Genomic DNA, 18856 nt, shown 5'->3' with positions numbered 1-18856 from the left:
ATAAAAGTTACATGAATGGCTTTGGGGCCATTAAGTAAAATTAGGGTGACGCACTGTGATACTACAACAGTCCATCTAATAACCTGACAGCTAAGTGATTACTGCAGATGGAGAGCTAGACAGAGGAACAATTCATGTCCTGGATGGGCCTAGGTTGGAAGGGCTGAGATTTCACCATGCTATTCAGAACAGCACATAATTTAAAACTTATGAATACTTCATTTCTGAATTTTCATTTTAGTATTTTGGACCATGGTTGACTGTGGGAAGCTGAAACCATGGAAAGAGAAACCATGAATAAAGTGGGGACAACTATACCCCACTACCTGCTAGTCAAACATTTTTCCTAGGTTGCTGTGTTGTCTGGGGTGCCTCTCGTAAATGGAAAATATCACCAGTCTCATTTCCTGCTCCTTCCATGACTTTCTCTGACAGCACATTCCAGCTACCATAACCATTTCCCAGAATAACATTGTCCTGGTATATTTGTAGCAGATACAACACTGCCATGTGTTCATTTTTTGTAGCCATTTTCTGTCAAAATTGCTTGCTAGAACATAAAATAAGCCAAAGGGAGTGACCCTGTGCTGCAGGTGACTGTCAGCTGGGCTGGTATCCAGAGAACTCACAGATAACACTACCCATAACTACAGTGCTTTCTGCTCTCTCTGTTCATCCTCTGTGGATGGGGCCTGGAGAAAACATACACCAACAGTATACTGTAATATGAGTTAAATATTGAGCATTTTTCAGAATATCACAACATGCATGGTGAGGTTAAAACTGGGTATTTATATGATAAATTTATATTTAAGCATTCTGCCATGTTTCAACAAAGTTTATTATCAAATTGAATAGTTACTGATACCTAGGTCTTAAAAGTGACTTATTCTGTAGAGTAGCCTTATGGGTGAAAGGCTTACAAATCACAAAATATGCAGAGGAGTTAAGTAGAAACCAGATTAAAATGTGTATTGAACCAAAAAAGAATAACTTGAAAATTACACAATTCTTAAAGTAGGTATACAATTAGACTTTTGATGAAAGAATATTCATCTTAGGGTGCATAAAATTCATGACCATAAAAGAGTCTAAGACTAAAGGATTCTTTGCTAGTTAAAAAGCCACATTATCTCTTACAGTCAGTCCTACACTAAATTGACAGCCAGGTTAGAACATTTGAGTAATTTCAACTAAATTTAGTTCATTAGTTAGATGTTCAGTTAATTAACTGGTTTTACCATCACATTTCTACTTCGAGTACTCAGTAGAACAGCTTGGAACCATGTTGTAGGCAGGGGTCATAGCAGTGTGTTAGGTTATTTAGATGAACTTGGAATATATTCTGGAAATATTGAATCTGAGCACCTTCCTCCTCTGCACTTAGTTGCTGGGTGCTAGGTGCAGGTGCCTCACTCTGTGGTAGGTTCGTGGTAGAGAAAACAAGAGCAGGGGCTTCTCCAGCTTGGCCTGGGGAGCTCTTATATTGGGGAGATAAGTTTTGAAAATTATCGGTTTCTGAACAGAAGTTGATGTGGGCCCCAGTTTCCCCTGCCCTCCAAGAGACTGAGAAGGAACTGAATGGCCTGAATGTCCCCACTGCTCAAGGAGGAGATGAGTCAGGAAGGCCATAAGGAGAGAACATCCTGCAAAAGGTTAGCACCAGTATTGCTGACACCTCATTATCTAGCACTGTTCAGTGTAAAACAACTGTAAACAGTGAACACTGTTCATCTAGGTGGCCTAATAAAGTAATGTGTCTACACTGTGGGACACAGAGCCACTTCCATGAAGGAAGAACCAGATGTTGACCAGTAACTCAGAAGCATTTCCAGCAAGTACTGTTTTATGAAAGAAACAAGAAAGATATAGAATATTAAGTAAAAATACTGCATTTTTTGAGAAAATTTTGTATTTCTTGTTCCTGTGAGTTTCTGTGAGCCTATGTGCTTGTGAATACCTGCACCTCCTTGCAGGATTAAATGATAGAGAAAGCCCTGTGGGGCTCAGTTGGGCATCATCCCACAAAACAAAAGATCACTGATTCAATTTCTGGTCAGGGGATTTCAAGTTCAGTCCCTGTTTGGTGTTCATGGGAGAGGCAACTGATGGATGTTTCTCTCTCACATTGGTGTTTCTCTCCCTGTTTCTCCCTTCCTTCCCCTCTCTCTAAAAATAACTAAATAAAATCTTTATAGTTAAAAAATTGATGGAGAAGAACTTGGAAGGAAACCAACAAAGTTAAGGTGGATTCCTTGGTGGTGGGGAGCTGGCTAGGGTGCCATAAGGGAATGAAGGAGAGAATGAAATAATAAGGAAGGGAAAAGAAGTTGTACTAATTTTTTATATAAAAGTCAAAAGGACATACAAGGTCTGTCTGGAAAAAGGCCAACCATTGTTAATATAAGAATAGTTTGTGTACATTGATGTAACCTGGCAGCCACAGAGAGTGGGCTGGAATGTGCATGCAGGAACAATGACAACTTTACCGTACTAGTCAGTGGGGGCAGTAGATGCTGTTGAGTGAGCATGTGTACTGTGTGGCCATTGCATTCAATATGACTGAGTGAGTAGAACAACAAATCTGCATCAGATTTTGTTTTAAGCCTGAACATTTCCTCTCTGGAAATGATTTAGCTGATTTAGATGGCTGCAGCTATGGGCAACTGGTGATTGGTGACTTCATCAGGACAACATTCCCACTCATGCATCATGTCTGCTGCAGAGTTTTTTTGTGAAACATCAAATCACCTGGGTGACTCAGCCCCCCTAAAGTCCAGATTCCGTGCCCTCAGACTTCTGGCTTTCCCCCAATCTAAAATCACCTTTGAAAGGGAAGAGGTTTCAGACTGTTGATGAGATTCAGGAAAATATGACAGGGCAGTGGATGGCAATTGGGAGAATTGTGTGAGGTTCCAAGGTGTCTACTTTGAGGGAGACTGAGGTGTCATTGTCCTATGTACAATATTTCTTGTATCTTGTATATTTTTAAAGAAATATCTCTATTTTTCATATTATATGGCTGGATACCTTTTGGTTAGACCTCATATATTCCCTTTTTTTCTCTTGCTAAAACATCCCAATTGATTGTCAATAGAGAGATAATCATTTCACAGAGGCACATGAACCATCTACAATTTATATTAGTGTTACAGCTTCCTGATATGAGACACCCTGAGCTTATATCAAAATACAGTATTTCCTCATGATCAGAGAAAGTCACAGAAGCATCTTATCCTCCACCCTGTACCTCTGTGTCAGTCAGCTCCATGGCCCACAGGAGTCACCACACACATGAAGAGTGACCAAAAAGTATCCAGCCTGTGTTGTCCTGAGGACAAGGGATGTCCAGAGCAAAGCACTCAAGACCATCACCTGACTTGGTGACAGTTTTACTCCACATCCACTTAACTTGATAGAATTTTATTAAGGCTGAATTTTAAACTCACTTTGAAAATATCAAGTTCTAGAAAATTGCATATAAACTGAAAACAAATCAATGGTTTGCAACATATTGGAAAAATATATGTTGCAATCCCTAAGTTTCTAATCTTTCCCATTGAGATCAAGAAAAATGAATTTTAAGGCACTTAAGTTAGATAGTGACACATAGAAAAAAGTGAGTTACATGTCAAAGTAGATACGATTTTCACCAAGTGAAGGAAGCAAAACATTTTTTAGAAATATAGAGTGATTTATGAAAAGTAATAGGGAGGAAGAGGAAAATTATCCCTAAGTACTGGTTGGAAGCTTCTGGTTATGTATTTATAATTGTATAATTCAGTTATAATTTCTGCTCCAACATCATCAGCCTGAAGGTTTTCTAGAGATGGATGTGGTCATGAAATCCTTCAGAGTTAAATCCTCTGTGTGCGAGACATGCAGGAGCAGATGTGATGAACCGAGCTTTTCAGACTCAGATTATGGATCTTTCATACTCACTGATTTGATAGACAAAATTAGAACTAAAATAAGTTTTCTGAAATGGAATCTACCTCTGGTGAAGGAACTATGCAAATTGCTGAAATGGCAACAAAGAATTTAGAATATCACATAAACTTAACTGAAGAAGCAGTGGCAGGGTTTGAGAGGACTGACTCTAATGTTGAAAGAAGTTCTACTGAGAATAAAATGCTTTCAAACAGTAGCAGCACATGCTACAGAGAAATTGCTCTGGAAAGGAAGAGTCAATCAATGCAGCAAACTTTAGTGTTGTCACATTTTAAGAAATTGTCACAGTCATCTCAGCCTTTAGCAACCATCAACCATCTTCATCAGTTAGCAGCCATCAACATAGAGGCAAAGAACCTCCACCAGCAAAATGATTAGGACTCACTGAAGGCTCAGATGATGATCAGCATTTGTTAGCAATAACAAATTTTTAATTATGGTGTGTACATTGTTTTTAGACATAATGCTGCTGCACTCTTAATGGACTATAGCATAGTACAAACAAAGTTTATATGCACTGGAAGTACAAATTTGTGTGGCTCACTTGATTGCAGTACTCACTTTCCTGTGGGGGCCTGAAGTCAAGCCCCCAGTATCTCTAAGGCATGTTTGTTTGTATCTGGAATGATTCTTTGGAAAATTTATGTCACAATGTAGTTTAGCTGTGACACTGCTCTTAGGAGCAGAGCAGAAGATTTCCACAGTAACAATGTGGCATTTTCTCCACAGACACACCTCTCATCTCTTGGGAAGCTCCTGTACCTCCATTTTCCCTATGATCTGCTGACTCATATTCAGACAGTCCTAGGGTTTGAGTACAAGGTAACAGCTAATTGTTTCTGAGCTCCTATTGCATATTAAATGTAAGTCCAAGCCCTTTACATGACGATCAAATGCTGTGGAGTAGAATTTATTAACAGAGAGGTCATGGCCAGAGAGCACTGTTTGATTCCAGCGCTGATCTAGGACCACAGTACTGCACTGTTTTCCCTATCTCTGGGTTGCAAGGATGCACAGACCCTGGTCCCCAGCCTCCTATACCTGTCTCTCCGACTGTGTCTGTTCTAGGTACCTCACGTAAATGGAATCATACATTTGTCTGTATGTATCTGGCTATTTTTATTCACAAAAGTGAAATCCAGACTTTTTAGTCATTAGCTCTTGGGGTTCCTATCCTACATGAGCCCCAATCAATTAGCTTAAATTCCACCATCTTCTTGATAGAGTCTAGTAATTACAGGCACCATTTCAGCAGGAGAAAACCAGACTCAATGGCATGTGGCTTAGGGTTTTCATGAGCATTGCAGAAATAGAGTTTTAGGGATTATAAGATTGGAACATATCCTGATGGGTAGCTCATCAACTGGATGAGGATAAAAGTTTACAGCTTGAGCATTGCAGATTTTTATCAGCCTCACAAGCATTCTTTCAAGGTTGTGCAGTCAGTAAGCATAATTGATGGAAAGGAGGCATAAATATAGGGCTGGTCAAAAGTAGGATAATAATAGTAAAAATAAATAGCACAATAATTAAATGATAATACAAGAATAAACTCTGTGTTTCATGTACTGATGACTAAAAAGCCTACTTTTGCCACCCCTGTAATTATTGTTAAAAAACCATGAAAGCCTAACTCCAGGAAAGGCTCCATGTAACAAATTTTTCTCACAGATGTGTGTCAATTATACAACCATTTTTTTTTAATTGTGTGGAGGTGTTAAATAGATGGGCCTTTCTGGACAATCTGAATTCCTTCAGTTCCTGGACAAAAAATGGAATTGTCACACCTGTAGCCATTAACTACCAAGACATGGTTTCTGTAGCAACAAATTGTCCACAGGAATCTATTAGGGCTTTTAGTTCTTTACTCCAGTGAATTTTCAGTGCAAATGTGGTGACATCAGTCACATTGACCATCCTAAAACTGCTGCTCAAAAAACAGGGGCAGACTCTTTTCCACAGCTCAGCCCCTTCACCTGTCCTTCTGATGCTCATGACCCAGGTTATAACAGCTGTTACTGCAAGGAACCAATGTCATCCAAGTAGGAAATGCACAGAGGACCTGAATAGATACTTCCTCAAAGAGGACATACAGATGGCCAACAGACATAAGAAAAGATCTTCAACATCACTAATTATCAGAGAAATGCAAATTAAAACCACAATGAGGTATTACCTCACTTCTTTCAGAATGGCTACAACCAATGAATCAACACAAAACAAGTGTTGGTGAAGATGTGGAGAAAAGAGGAACCTCCTGTAATGCTGGTGAGAATGCAGACTGATGCAGCCACTGTGGAAAGCAATATAGATTTACCTCCAAAAGTTAAAAATGGAACTGCCTTATGACCCAGAGATTCCACTTCTGGATACATACCCAAAGAAACCCAAAACCCAAATTCAAAATAATATATGTATATGCAACCCTATGTTCATTATAGCATTACTTTCAACAGCCAAGATTTGGAAGCAACCCAAGTGCCTACCAACAGACAATTGGATAAAGAAGTGGTGCATATATACAATGGAATATTACTCAGCTATGAAGAGAATAAAATCTTACCATTTCAACAATGTGGATGGACCTAGAGGATATTGTGCTGAGTGAAATAAGTCAGTCAGAGAAAGACAAATACCACATGATTTCATTTACATGTGGAGTCTAAAGAACAAAATAAACTAAAAAACAAAACAGAAAAACTCATTAGTACAGAGAACAGGTTGGTCCAGATGGGAAGGGATGGGGTAATGGGAATAAAAGAAAAGTATTATTAATTAAATATGTGTGCCTAGAAAATAAAAGAACAGAGTCCTGGCTGGTGTAGCTCAGTGGACTGAGAGCGGGCCTGTGAACCAAAGCATTTCCAGTTCCATTCCCAGTCAGGGCACATGCTTGGGTCGTGGGCCAGGTCCCCAGTTGGGGACATGTGAGGGGCAACCACACATTGATGTTTCTCTCCCTCTCTTTCTCCTTCCCTTTCCTTCTCTATAAATAAATAAAATCTTAAAAAAAAGAGCTCACTGAAAATTTAAAAAATAAAGAAAATAAAAGAACAAATGCTGCCTCTGACTACAACCTCTGTTTCTTTACATAACCTCAGCCAAGCAATTATTATCTGTGAACTTTGGTTGTCTCATCTGAAAACAGGAAGACAAAGACAGTTTATAAAATGCTTAGCAGGTATGTGGCATGTAGCGAGGCACATAGTAGGTAGTAGATTTAGGAGACTGGTGTGAGTGTATGCTGTAATTTTCCAGCCCTCCTTTCCCTTAAAACTATTTCCCATTCCTCTCCCAACAACTTCAATATTTGAGAATTAAATTTCCACCAGCACAAGCAAAAGCTGCAGGCTGGAAGTCACGGCCCTGCTGTCATTCCCATGACCTCATCAGGACTCTGCCTGTTGCTCACATAGTTTCTATCTTTGACTTTTTATCTAAATGAACTGGCACCGATTCAGACTGACACATGAAAGGACTCTGATAACCAAGAGAGACAGAAATTCTGTTAAGAACAAAAGCAGAAAGTGTTTACATTTGATGTTAACTCTAGGCTCTTTGTCAGGAAAGTTTCTTGTAAACTTCTGTTCTTTGAGCAATCTTGCTGGTGTTTGCTGAGCACTTGGAACATCCTGTTGTTCTGAGACCCCATTTGTCCTCTGTCAGAGGGTCCACTGGCAACCCCAGTAGGAAAGTGCACACACCCATCCCGTAGACAGGGGCACGTAGGCCCAGGAATGGTGACTAAGACTCCATGTCCTGGCCCGTGAGCCAGGGTGTTCAGAGTCATGTCCAAATGCAATTCTCCAGCCCAGGTGTCCTTTGCACCTCACTAGGGTAGGAATCTACCTGTCTTCTCTCAGATGGTCCAGTTGTCTGATAAATAAATCAGGGCACCGTTTTAAATGTGTCCTTTGCTATACATAATTTCACATTCACATCTGAGGTTATATATGCCCTTTCTATTGTGTGTCATTGATTTATCTATTCTAGTGCCAGTACCAAATTTTTAATGTCTGTAACATTACACAACATTCTTATATCCAGTAAGAAGTTCCTTTTCTTTTTATTACTCTTTAAAATTGTCTTGACCATTCTGGAGTATTTAATGTTTAGCTAAACCTTTAAATCAATTTTATGTCATTTGATACAGCAAGTTTTCTGATTCAGTAATACATGTTACTGTTAATCCAAGATTTCTACAATGTTATTTGAAAAACCATTTATAATTTCTTCCTAGATATTTATAATCAAAATTGCTGGTGAGTGAAATGTTCTTTATGACTCATTTTATTACTTGGATATGGTTGTCACATAGGAAAGCTATTATTATTTACACCATTTTTGAAGACTGTCTTATCTAATGTTATTTGCAAGCAGACAGTGCCCTGTCCTGTGGATCCCCAAGTGTTCCCTCAGAGTGCTGTTATCTCTGTAACCTACTAGAGGGGTGAGATGTGCTCCTTGTACCCTAAAATGGCTCAGGGTCAGGAAGTTTGATAACATATATTTTAAAGCAAATTAACTTCTAACTGAAAATAAATTAGGATGTTGGCATTGTATTCCCAAAGGGATGGGGCTACTCAATTTAAAATTTTGGAAAAAAAGTATTATGAATGACTGTTCTGAAAGACATTGGTCAGAACTGTTTGCACAATGATTCAGTACTTTATTGAGGTGGAATTTTATAAAATTAATTGACCACCACTATGAATCAATAAACATATGTTTTATACTTATCAGTGGGTTACACTGAAAGGTCAAAACATCAAGCTCATTTATAAGTGAATTCTAACAAATATTTCTTTCCTGTATGTGTAGTAACCATTAAAGTTTTACAGAACTTTATAGTTTACATTGTTCTTTTACATATTTGAGGTCACTTAATTCTTATAAAAACCCTATAAAACAGAAATGGGGCTCTAGGTTTATTCCTACGTTCTCAGTGAGGAAACAAGTTTAATGAAGTTATGTGGCCCTTAGGTGGAAAAGGCAGCGCTCAGTGGCCAGTCCCCTTAGTCTGTGCTAATGTGCACTGTGACCAGAAGATCCAGTACCTCCTATATGAGATGGAACATCCTGAATGTCTTTGCTCCTTGGTTGTGTGACTGTCACCCTGTCTGATGTCAGCACTGCCTGGGCACTCCCAAGAGCTTCACCATGCAAGTCTGCCAGAACTAGTGAAAAATATCATGACATGATTCTGATTCATGGGGTTTATTGTTTATATCTGGTTTCTATATTTTGAGCAAGTCTGTTTTATATTACAACTAATTACAACAAATGGCTAAAAGAAAACTTTCAGTTTGTACAAGGCTAAGTTAAATGCTCTTTTCCTACTATTAATATGACTACTGGGTGGTCATAAAAATCTGACCTTTTTTGTGAGTTTTGGCTATCAGAATATTTAAAAAATTATTCCTAAACTTTCCATAAAATCATATTTTTAAAATTGTGAGGGCTCCTTGAATATTATTTTTTCTACCCCACACACTCCCTTTTCTGCTGGAGAGAGACCAGGAGAGAGGAGGGGATATTAATGGACTAACTGTGACTAAAAATGTCTATGTGTATGTTTCTTTTTAAAGAAACTCCATTGAATGTCTTATTGATAGCTAGCTCAAAGAAATCAGTCTTTTCTTCCAAATTCTTAAAACCTTCTGAGTAGAATAGTGCAGTCTTTTCCTGTATATTATTTTGTGTGTGGGAGGGGTGGGTCCACTCGCAGGGACCCCCGTCTGCCATGGATGCGAATAAGTCTACCAAGACATGATCTGCTTGGGGAGGAAATGTGGCTGATCACTCAAAGGACAAGGGCCAAGAGCCTGTTCCTCACAGGCTTTTATTGGGTTCATTTACACAAGAATTCAGGTAAAGCTCATTAATCATTGTCAGGCAGTGAGGATCAAACAATGGATAACAAAGAACTCTGAGGGCCTATTTTGAGTCAGGGTCAGGTAGCTAAAGAGCTATAAAACTTTGAGGAACAAACTCACTTCTTGCTTGGGCCCTTATCATTTAATTGAGAACATTCTAAACAAAGCAGGTTTCACAGGATTTTACATATTCTTTCTTAGGCCTGATTGCCAGGGGAATCCGCCCTTTCCAGCACAGGGCAGCACCACCCTCTGTCATTGTTTCAGGCTTAGGTGGAGCAAGGGAAGTAAGGCAGCCAAGAGATTAGGAGATTTCTCACAGACAGAATGAGGACTTAGGCTTTGTCAAAGCTGAGGGGTGAGGGTCCATCACCCCCTTTTGCTGTAGTCCCCAAAGTCCTTCCTTGGGGGCCTCCCATGTGATTGTGCTGTCTTAGGTCGTTCCCCCCTTGGGGAATCTTACCTGTCATTGGCTAACCGACCAAGCATTGGGGGCCAGTTATGGATGAAGTAAAAGAAGCAGAAGCGGCGCTCCTGCCAGGGAGATAAGCTTTTGTCTCTTTGGTGGCTTACAGTCCAAGGTTGCTCCCTCAGCCTTAGCCTTGGTTCGGTCACAGCTTCTGAAACCAGGAAGGGCGGTTCCCAGCATTATTTAGTTAGTTAATTGTATACTGAATATTTCAAAATTGTTTTGAGATCTTTTTCTAAAATCCTTATTTCTTCTCTTCTTTTCCACTCTTATCCTGCCCCAAAACTTGTCATATTGCTACTTTTTCCCCACATTCTTCTTCAGATCCATAGGGCTATCCCATTAATTCTAAGCCATCTCTACACAGCAAAGCATGGGAGACGGGTATGAAAAAAAGAGAGTTTCAAACATCTCAAGTTGAGGAATAATATAGATGATGAAAGAATACCTCATTAAGGATAAACTACAGGGCTCTATTTTGTGCTGACTGCTGTCAAGTTTCAATAGTTTGAACTTTGAATAAGCAGAACACATGACCTAAAAATTAGTAATCAAAATGAAGTGATACAATGTTCTTTCTGTGAAACTCTCAGAAAATCCGAGTTAAACAAGGAAGAGTCAATGTATCACATACTGCATTCCTCACTTTTCAAACCTCATGACAAAATTTAACACAGAAAACTGTCAATCCAAACTGTGGTTGGATAAGACCGGGAGATGGAATGGATACCACACTAAAATGTTTTCTTTTAAATACCACCCCTTCCATACACAGAGTCTCCAAACCAAAGCCATTATGTTACACTCTGAGTTTCTCATAAAATGGAGATACTATATCAGCACCTTACATCTCTAGTACCTCAGGGAAAATCTTGCTTTAATGTAATGATTTTCAACAGTGTGCCACAAGAATTTTTAAAACATGCAATTCTGACTAGCCAGACATACTGACCTTTTTTCCTTTCCATCATCAAATAAAAAAAATGTAACAGTAGCCATGTCAACACAACAATAGCCATCTGGTGTGAATGAATCACAATTATACCTATTATTGGTCAGATCAGAAAAAATATATATTTCTGGTGTGCCACAGAATATTAATAATTAGCTTATGTGTGCCATGAAATTAAAATATTGAAAATCTTGCCTTAATGTAAGAAGCTGTCTATGTAGAAATATGTGAACAAGTCTTTCCATGGCATATTCCAACATGTGTGCTATTTTCTCACTTACTTCTAGGAGTTGTTTACTGTTTATTTGATTAAAAAGTAAGATATCACCATAATGTGTCAGAATAGCATATTCTCTTGTTACCAATACAGAATCATCTCAAGGTCTGGATTCTTAGTATCTTTTTGCCTGATAAAGGTTAAGAATGTGTCATGTTACTTGAGCATGTGTAATGTTAGGAATGTACCATAAAAGGTTTTTATTAAACATTAATTTTGATAGGAACATGTACCCCCCTTATTTCTTTACCAATAAAATATGACAAAGTGCCTCTGTATTGATTCACATTGAATTACAAGGTTATTCTTTATTTTACAAAATATAAATTTCCACAAAAAAATAGTTTCTGAAATGTATTGGCATGTACTATGTAGCAGGAGCATCACTAAAAGTCTAACTGGATAGCTACCTTATTTATACCTGATATTGTGCAAGATCTCAACACTGATAACTGGTGGGGACAGGACTAGGTTTTTGTCTGTTTAAATTCAGAGCCTGAAGGTTCAACCAGATACGTAGCTACAAGAGTGGAAGTAATATTGGACTCCTCTGAATGTATTCTTCAAAAGATATATCTTTTTAGCAAGACAATTAGAACATTATGTTGCTATGATGGTTATTACAACTATGATAGGGCCAGCAGTGTGGAAACAACAATGTCAGAATATCAGGTGTTGCAGTTATAACCTAATAAGCTCAGAATGTGACTTTAATTGGAAATAGAGTCATTGCAGGTATAATTGGTTAGGATGGGGGGTCCTAACTAGAGTGAGGTGGGCTCCTAACCCAACATGACTGGTGTCCTTATAACAAGGAGAAGTTTGGACAGAGAGGCATGTACACAGGGTGAGCACCATGTGAACATGAAGACAGACATAGAGGGGCTGTGTGTCAAGCCAGCAAACCACCAGAAGCTGACAGAAGTTCAGAGAGACTTTTCCACAGACTCCAGGATGAGCCTATCCTGCTGACACCTCAATCCTAAACTTCTCACACTATATTTTTATTGTTTAAGTGACTGGGTTTATGGTACTTTGTTAAGGCCACCCCAGCACACTAACACGTGGCCCTTCTCAGGCAAATAATCACTGATTTAGGATTTAAAATATTCCTCTGCCTTCACAGTGTTGATATAAAAATATTCTGTTTAAATAATATGTTATGTCTTAGAAAGATACTGTTAAAGATACCAGTAGCTTTGACAGCTATGACAAAGCCAATTACAATAAATTTCTATGTGAGTTTAGTTGCAAAGTTTTGTCTTAAGATGCTAATAGACATGTATCCACTTTAGTGTCTTAATATGTTTTCTTTTTTCACTGCAGCACCCAGAGAGTTATAATCCAAGTATACTCATATTGTTCAAAAGCTGGACTCTACCTGAAATTCTACTCTTTGTTTCCTTTAAATGATTTATCTTGTGTCCTTATTTTAATCATTTTGAATTAATTCATAGTTTCAAAGCCTTTCAGAAATGAAAAAGCAACTTCAATTTTAAACAAACAAATGTTAGTACATGCCCTCTAGAAGATGGTTCATGATTTACAACATTCCCTAAGAATGAGAGTCATTGGCTGGACAGCAGTGGATCATCTTTAGTGTCATGGAGCCATTAATTCAAAAGAGAGGAGGGATAGATCACATCTTTGGGATCCAGGAAAACCAATAGCATTCCTTTTAAAATTGGTTCACAATGTTTGTAAAAGGCTCATTTTTGTGTAAACACTAAAATGAGAGGACATGGGGCAAGATTGAGGTTTCTAGGATGAAATGAGAAACAAGCTGTCAGAAGTGGAGGGCTAATAGTAGCAGAAATTTGAATGTGGACAGTCACAGGTGATTGTGGCAGCAGGTGTTTTGATGTCACAATAATACCATATGATCTCACCTTTAACTGGAACCTAATCAACAAAAGAAAAAAGCAAGCAAAATATAACCATAGACATTGAAATTAAGAACAATCTGACAGTAACCAGAGGGGAGGTGGGAGAGGATAATGGGGGGAAGGAGGGAAGGGTTTTCAGAAACAACTATAAAGGACACATGGACAAAACCAAGGGGGATGGAAACAAGGGAGAGAGGTGACTTTGGCTGCAGTGGCAGGGGGGAATGGTGGGGAGTAAACACAGACAACTGTAATTGAACAACAACAAAATAATTTAAAAAACCAATCAGAGTGTCCATACTGACTATCAATGAGGTCCTTGATCTGATGATACAAAAGTGCAGCTTGCACCTCCAACCCAGATGCACAGGAAGTCAGAAATACAGAGCTGTGCCATGGCTGGGAGGCTCAGCTGGTTGGAGCATAGTCTTGTACACCAAAACAGTTGCATGTTTGATCCCCGACCCAGTCAAGGTGTGTACAGGAGGTAACTATTGATGTTTTTCTCTCATATTGATGTTTCTCTCTCTCCCCCTACCTTCCTCTTTCTCCAAAATCAATAAACATATTTTCAGGTGAGGCTTAATAAAAAGAAAGAGAGAAATATAGTTCTGTGATGCCAATGTCACAGATGTGTTCAGAGTGGGTGGTTTGAAATTCAAGAATTTACTAGAACCTCAATGACTCTCCAGGGGACCATTGTACCAGGCACATCAGTCAATAAACCCCAAAGGTGAAGCCACTGTTCAGAACTGCATGTCCAGTTGTGTCAGAGCCTGAGGTTGCACCCTCCCTCTTTATCACTGTGCCTGCATGAACATCATATGCTTCAGGCACTCAGTAGTAGATGATGCTATATAACCCCCAAATAACCTTAGAAGAAGTTGTAAGGTTAGGAAACCAAGGATGCAAACTTCAGTACTTTGTGAATGGTCACCTGGCAGCAAGAGCACAGCTAGAGCTCAGATTTTAGTCTGTTGGGACAGGAAGTGCTCCTTCCCATGCTTTTCTGGAAAGCATCATTGCTATTCCATTTGCCACTCAATTGCTGTTGTTGTCCAGTTTGGAGATCCCCAGTTCAGTATTGTCTAATGAACTTTCTTTTTTAGGAGAGTATTTCCAGCTCTCCACAAAATGCCCTGCACTTCTTTCCAGCCACCTGTCACTCAATTAATGCCATTTATTTCTCCTCTCTGTAGTGCTATTGATGGACAGCTGAGGCCTACATACAGGTTTCCAGGAGACAGAAGGTAACTGTGTTCACTTAGACACAGCAGTGAGTGACCTTTTGACTTCTGCTCAACAACTGGCACCCAGCATCCTGCTCTTTTGCAAAGTTGGGATCCAGAGTCACAGCTCCTCAGACATGAGTTTGTTTCATGTGGGAACTTCAGCAGTTCTAGGCTAACACAGTGGACAAGGCCAAGAGGAGTCTCGTGTCCTTGTGGCCCACAGGTCTGGGCACCACACTAAGTTTCTTTCCTAAGCTCACACTATAGTAGTTAAGTCAAGAAGCCATGTGGACACTCATGGCGGTAGCCCAAACAATGGCCAATTATGCCCTTATGCCCCTGCTTTCAGACCTGGAACCATGAATGGGAACTTAGATGGCAAAAGAGACTTGGCAGTTGTGATTAAGTCAGGATTTTGAGATAAGCAGATGATGCTAGATTGTCTGGGTGGGCCGTAGATGTAATTGCAAGTGTCCTTGTAAGAGGGGACAAAGGATTGCAGAGGAAAAAATAATGTTAAGAAAGTAGAGACATTGAAAAGTCTGTAATGATATTGAGGGGGTATGAAGGGCCCAGCACTGCTTCAGCCTATTCACACCTGGACTTTAGCCCAACTGCTGACCTCTGTAATTGTAAGAACAAACATGTTGCCTTAAGCACCAAATTCCTGTTCATCTGCTACAGTAGCCACAGGACCCAGGGCAGTAACATTTTGAACTTTGAATATGATGGGCCTCAAATATTTTAAATGTCACAATCTTTTTTTATCAAGAGCCTTTTAAAAAATAACAAAAATAATGATCTCTTAGTGTTTTACACTCAGTTTTACTAATAGGGGCTGGAAGTCCAATAATGGAACTTAAAAAAAAAACATGGAACTCTCTTTTCAGGAAATGAGTTAGTCAATGTGGGTCAGAAGCATTGCCTTATAATAGTTTTTGTCCAGTTGATGTAATACAGCTCAGTGTCCTATGTTTGTAGGAAACAGTGGGAAGGGGTCTGCCCCTCCCACTCCACACCTCAGCACTGGTAATGTCATCAAGATGCACACAAGAGTTTGCACACTTTTGCAGTCATTTCTGTAGTCACTGTGTCAACTGTCAGAGCTTTCCCACACCTTCCTGGGGCTCATGGCAATTTATACTCAAAACTTCTTATTCAATTTGTCTTTAAAAAAAGACCTTCGCAATCAGCTACTTCCTTTTTCAAATTTTTCTCCTGAGAGTGGGGCTGATGACAGCGGGTCCTGACCCACTTCTGCAGTTGCTGGGATCCCAAGTCCTGCCTAAAGTTCAGCGGAAGCCCCTCAGAGACACTTTCCACTCCATGGAGGTGATTTCAGGGCTCAGGGCCCAGGGCCCAGGCCATTGGTTCTTTTCAGGAAGGCTGGTAACTCACTGATGATTAGACTGAAAAATAAGGGCATGTGAAGATGGCTTATGACTTTATTTAGACTTATGTAGAGCAAGATACCATTATTTAATTGTTGTTCACTTAAAATGCATTGTGTGTGTGTGTGTGTGTGTGTGTGTGTGTGTGTGTGTGTGTGTACAAGCTACATTTTCAACATTGTACAACAAACCAGGCATCATTTTTACCTGCTACCTGGTTAACCTACAGGTCAGCCTTGAACCTGTTTGTTTTCTCATAAATGTTATAAATTAGCAGGGCCAACACAGGAGGAACTTGCAGGCCTGGCTGGTCCAGTTTGGAACTCAGTGTTTCCAGAGAAGTGGGTCCAGGAGAGTGTGGGGCTCAGGCAGAGGACTCCTGTACCAGATGCAAGTAAAGCCATCATGTTCAGTAGAGCTACAAGGTCACGGTGAAATTGTCACAAGCTAGGGGGTCAAAGATGCAACTGGTGAGTGTAAAAAGCACTTAAAAGCTGAGCACCAGATGGTGGCACTCTCTGCAGCTCCACCCTTATCAGGACCCGTCTTAAGTCCAGCCACTACCAATATAAGTTGCAGATTAAAAACAGCTGTAGTAGTTCCATGTTTGCTAATCCTACACTTGTTCCTGCCTCAGAGAGGCCACCATGTCTGCACACTAAATGATTTTGTTAAAAAATATCCTTATGACATCATAAAAGCTGGCAAAAGCAGAGGCACGAGCTGGCACCATGCTTGGTCTTTTGTGAGCTCATTAGATTTCTATATTAGGAATAAGAAGCAATCCTCTGCTGCTTTCTCTGGGGGCCAATATTTCCTAATTCTTTTGATTTTTATTGTGAAAAACAGTGGAGGCCAATTGAGGACATTCTACTGATTTTCAGGTTAAACAAGTTAATTGTCAACCTAATACAGAATTGACTAACCCAACAAGTGTGCACCTGAGCAGACCTGGGAACCTCACCCCAGACAAATCAGTTTCTTAATCTAAGAATTTCTGAGATCATATCATTTTGCTGAAAGCAAATAAACTGGATTTTAATAAAACATAACACTAAGACATGCGAATGATCCATGGTTGGTTATTTGACTGCCAAGAAGGTAAAAATCCCAAAATTATTTAGTCATTCAAAAGCAGTAATGCAGGCATGCCATGAGGAATGTGTGATTCCAACAAAAACAATAAAACTGAGGACCCTCTTGGCATATCTGAGATGTCTTGATGGAGAGTTTGGAAATTTTATGAGAATGACTTATCTTCCATGGATTCTAAGGAATGACAGGCACAAATCATGTCATCTTTGCACTGATAAGATGACATGTCCCCCAAAAGAGTACACAACTGTCACAGAGTATTCTGATGTGCATGTCCCAGTGTACATGGTACACTCCAGCCACAGGTAACTCAATGAACTCTTCCTACAAAAGAAGGGGACAGGCATGGGGAACCAGCACCAAGAGGGATACTCGGGTATGCACCAGAAAGTCAGAGGTTCCATACATCCAGTCAGTGTAAGAATGGTGCGGTTTGCCCTGGCTGGCATAGCTCAGTGGATTGAGTGCAGGCTGTGAACCAAAGTGTCGCAGGATCGATTCCCAGCTAGGGTACATGCTTGGGTTGCAGGCCATAACCCCCAGCAACCCCACATTGATGTTTCTCTGTTTCTCTCTCTCTCTCAAAGTGAATAAATTAAAAAAAATCTTAAAAAGAAAAAAGAATGGTGCAGGTCAAGTCAGACCATAGTGGGGAGCACAGCCAGGAGATGAGAAATCATCATTTGCTTTTGTCTATTAACACAGATACAATCGAATTTAATATTACTCATGTTGACATTCCTGTTAAAACAAGTCAAGAACATAATGTTTTTACTTTTCAAAAACAAAAACAAAACACCAGTGAGGATTATCTTCACGAGTGGAGGGAGGCTGTGGTGAGCAATTTATTCCCAAACCCTGTTTTCCTGAAGCCCAGCAAGTGGCAAATGCTTTCTGAAAGGTGCATTTACATGGCCCTGGATTTTCTCTGTTTCTTTCAGAGAGGTCCAAGTAGTGGATATTCCAAGGAAAGAAGAGTGGATTGAAGAGCGATGGGAAGCCAAACATCTGGGCATTTGCTCAGCTTACTGTGTCTTGCTGCCAGGTGTCATTGATAAGAAATGTGGCCACAGAACACCTCTAAAATCCACCCCTCTTCAGCTCATGCCCCACTTTAAAGCACAAACCAGTGTAACCCTTGTCCTCATGGTGGAATTGACCTTGAATGTAAATGTTTACTCTAAACATAGATTTGGCCATCTTTACACTGGAAATCAGAGATTGGGTAATAATATAAACTCTCCATGCTCATGTCTAATTCCAATGACTGGTCTACCTCAAGCAAAGTGTCATCTAAAAAGGAAAAGAAAAATTTGAATGGGAAGGCATTTTGGCTTTTATACTCAAAAAATTTTTTTTAAATGAATGAAATTTGATGATGCTGCTGGACAGGAAGAAGACAGAGATGCCACATTCTTGCTGAGCAGACATGGTAAATGACTATGTAAGGGGCCCTGATTTGTAACTTTCAGATTACTGCCTAATGTGCATCCTGTTTTAATTTACAGAGGAAACCTGAGCATTGGGTTTCAGTCCTTGCCGATTTCACCCAGCAGGACAGCAAGCTCAGGCCACGTGCTCTGGGCCACAGGGCACTGTGTATGAAATCTCAGGTTTCAGAGAAAGGAGGGTGAGGATGTGGTTGTCATAAGTATAGGAAAGTTGCCTATAAACAGAAAAGAAGCAAGTCAGATGTGAAGAAGAAAAGACAGAAAAGAGGTCAGTGT

Source organism: Phyllostomus hastatus, unplaced genomic scaffold, assembly GCF_019186645.2.
Source record: "Phyllostomus hastatus isolate PE091 unplaced genomic scaffold, TTU_PhHast_1.1 phas_contig_38, whole genome shotgun sequence".
NCBI lineage: Eukaryota > Metazoa > Chordata > Mammalia > Chiroptera > Phyllostomidae > Phyllostomus > Phyllostomus hastatus.
The sequence above is the reverse complement of the archived record's forward strand: the minus strand, read 5'-3'. Positions refer to the sequence as shown.